Below are 4,205 nucleotides of genomic sequence, written 5' to 3' on the forward strand. Positions count from 1 at the left end.
ATATATATATATATATATATATATATATATATATATATACATATACATATTTCATATATAATTATATATAATTGTACATAAAATATATCAATTTTTTATATAATTATACATGAAACATTTTTTCCCGGATTGTTTCATATTCAGTAAGACAACAAAGATAAAATAACACTTAGATAGGAATTTGAACACAGCCCAAAATGAAATTTCAATCTCCTTCCAAGAGAGTGAAATTATACTCCGCATTTAATTAAAAATTGATTCTCGCATGGAGTGGTTCTTCATTTCTTATAAGTGAAAAATTTTTTCCTCTGCCGAACTGACGCAACTATGCTAATTATTATGCTCTTGGAATGAAATTTCAAAAATTTAAAGTGATTAAGTTATAAAAAGAAAGGGAAAAATATATGACAATAGCAATGCTTGCAAATTTCTGCTTTTATCAACAGATAAATTTTCGATCTGTGCTTCATTGTGTGAATCTTCCGAAAGATCTTTTATAAGAAGATTCTTGTAAAAAGCTAATAACTCTAATGAAAAAATTTCTCTGAGTTTCTCCGAAAATTTCTCTAAAAAAAAATCTGAAAATTTTCCGGAAAATGTTCGTATTTTCGGACACGTTCCAGAGAATTTTCAGAGAATTTTTCAGTTTAATTTCAGAGATTTATCAGAATATTTCAGTATGATTTTTAAAGATTTTCATAAAATTTTTTACAATATATTCATAGACTCTCAGAAGTTATCAGAGATTTTCAGAAATTTTCAATGTAACACTGGAAAAAGATTTATATTTTAAGAATTATAAATTTTTTTTTTAACAAAAGTTGTTCCATACAAGATATACGTAATAATTTTACCTGAAATTATTTTGAAAAACACACTTACCTAATGGGATTCGAATTTCTGGATTATGAGTTTCCTGCGTTATGTGCTACACCACTTCTTCAATTGATAAGTGTGTTATTTATTATCTATTTGAGTTTCGGAGACATCACTGAATTCCCGCGAAATTCAGGAACTTTCAGACCCTTGAAAATGATTTTCAAAGAAATCCTCTGAAAATCTCTGAAAAGTGAGAAACTATTATTCTATCTTCAGAAATATCACTGAATTCTCGAATTTCAATGAAGTTCAAGAACTTCACTTTTAAATATTTGGAAATTATTTTTTCAGAGAATTCACTGAAAGTTTCTAAAAAGTAAGAAGCCATGACAATTCTATCTTCGAAACATCACAAGTTTCGCTAAATTCAGGAATGTTTAGATATTTGGAAATGATTTTCAGACAATTCGCAGAAAGTCTCTGAAAAGTATAAAATTATGAAAATTCTATGTTCAGAGGCATCATTGAATTCCCGAGTTTCAGCGAAATTCAAGGATTTTTAGATACTTAAAAATGATTTACAGAGAATTCAGAAAATCTCTGAAAAGTGAAAAACCGTGAAAATTCTATTTTTAAAGACATCACTAAATTCCTAAGTTTCTGCGAAATTTAGGTACTTTCAGACATTTAGAAATCATTTTTAGATAATTCACTGATAATCCCTGAATTTCCTTGAGAAAGTTTCTGAATGTTAAAAAATGTTTTCAGGCATTTGCAACGAAGTTTTCAGAGACATTTTATCATCAGGGAAGTACACTTCTTTAAACAATAGCTATGAATTATCTGATGCATAAATTTTGCAACAGAATATTATGATGTAAAAATGTATGATAGTGCCCTATGAAAGCAATTTGCAAAAATGAGCAATCTACAAGAATAATTTTGCATGTGCTGTACGCAGCGCATATTTCTTGCAAAAATGTATAATGTATAGAATCTCGTAAGATGCAGATTTGTGTGACTAGTGACAGAAACTTGTAAAAGTAGCAGCAAATTTACAGCCTAAAGAAACTGTTATTTTCTCTGTATGACGCTGATACTAAATCAACAATATACTATTAATTATACTATCAATCAGCATCACAGATAAAATATTATCAACTTACAAATGTAAAATTTTTGCAGCAGATCGTTCTCGTAAAGTACTAGTAGATATTTTTGCATCACAGCATTTTATTGTAAGATTTGAATAAGATGTAATACTGTACTAATATAATACTATATTAATATATTAAGTTTCTTTTTTAACTATATTCTTGAATTAGTACAATAGTTAGTATTATGTGAAACAAAAATATATTGATTTCACTGTGACTTAATATATTAATTTAATAGTGCAGTAGTAAAGAACAGATCATTGTTCCATGTCAATTCGCACCCCAGCATGTGCCCAATAGACACGACTCGTGTCGTTTGGATTGTCTAACTTTGTTATTAATATTAGGGAAATGTTTTATATTTAATATTCAGTTCTCAATCGCTGGGTCAAAATTTAAAAATAAAAGAAATTATTACAAATATATAATTACAACGGCTTTAAAATGAATATCAATTAAAAATATATATCAAAAAGTAGACCTATTAGAGCCATTTAAAAAAACGTAATAAACGTATAAAAATATAAATACGTCAAGGCTGTAATTGTTTTTTTCTTTTTTTTTCAATATAATTGCTGCATTAATGAGTATTAAATCTTTCATTTGATTACAAAGGAAAATAAATACATCTTTAATTTTAACTTTTATATTTTATGCTTCTATAAGCAATGTCTGTTTCAAAAATAAAAAAAGAAATTTCATAGTACATTTCATGAAGAGGCCTCAAGTACTCAAGTACAAGAAGTGATATATGGTAAGATGATTAAAAAATAATGAAACTTATTCCAAATTTTTTTGGAATTTTCAAACACTTTCATGTAGTTTCTTTATAAGAATATACTGTTTTTGTATATTCGCTACCGGGCTGAATCAATATAATTACAATCCACCATCAAATAATACGCAAAATACAATAACATAGCCATATAAAAAAATGTCACTTCCGAAACTAGATGTATTCCTACTGGTGCGTTTGGGGAGACATTTTATTAGCGCTACTTCTATCATTCTATCTTCGTTTCTATCTTCGTTTCTATCTTCGTCGTTTATTAAACGTAAAAGGATAGAATGACATAAATAGCACTAATTCCCCAGCACCTTATGTATTTTAAAGTTCTGAAACCGAATATTACATCAAACTTGCGCTATCAGGTCAGAGTTTTTCTAATCTCAAAATTGCCAAACATCCCTGAAAATTACACTATTCAATTACCCGGGATCTTTTTTTAACTCCCTTTCTTTGAGAAAGTCTCTGCATCGAAAATATTATGCAGGTTTTTCTTACGTATTTCAAAATACTTAAAGTAAACAATTTCATCAAGATATAAAAGAAATGGAGCGTAGGAAGATGGGATATAAATATATAATGGCTGATTACTGTTGGTTATTGAAAAAAATTTACCAAGGAGGAACGAAATGAAAGAGAATGCTATTACAAAGAAATTTTGAGAACAAGAAAGTATAACAAGAGCAAGATATAAGATCCTTTTCCATATCGCACAGAACATTAATGTTGTTGAGATATTGCAATATTGAAGCGTCAATGTTTTATCAATGTTATATTTATATTGATTCTTCTATTAATTGTTAATGTTGCTGCAACATTAAAATATTGAATGAATTGAACCACAAATTGAATTTTTATTGATTTTTCATTAATTGTTAAGGTTACTGCAAAGTTGAAATGACATTGAATAAATTATATATCGAAACCTATTTTGTAAAAAATGAACGAAAATAAAATTCATGTAAACAGAAAATTTAAATCATTTAAATTGATCTTTTAATGAAATTTATTTCTAAACGATATATGTTTACACAAAAATCGGCCGAGGGTGCAAAATGCTCGCACATATGATATTGTTTGTGTTGACCAGTTTGACTTGTGATCTTTCTACATATCTGTCATAATTATATAGTACCTCCATTAACATTCAGTGTTCGTGGATCATCGAAGTTGCAGTTCCCGTATGATTGTAAAGATTAAGCATTGGATGACCGCTTGGGAAAATAAGGAAATTCCCAAATGAGGGGGAAGCATTCCTTTTTTTTAATTATAATTTTTTCGTGTGTTTTCTGGAATATAATATATTAATCAATCATACTTATTTTAATAATAAAATTGAATTAATATGAGAAATATTTTTTATGTCTCACAGACATTGCAATTCAACGGATATTAAACGTTTTTGCAACGTTTCTTCAATATTTCATGATGCTATTGCAATA

The sequence above is a fragment of the Atta cephalotes genome (assembly GCF_000143395.1).
Source record: "Atta cephalotes unplaced genomic scaffold scaffold00014, whole genome shotgun sequence".
NCBI lineage: Eukaryota > Metazoa > Arthropoda > Insecta > Hymenoptera > Formicidae > Atta > Atta cephalotes.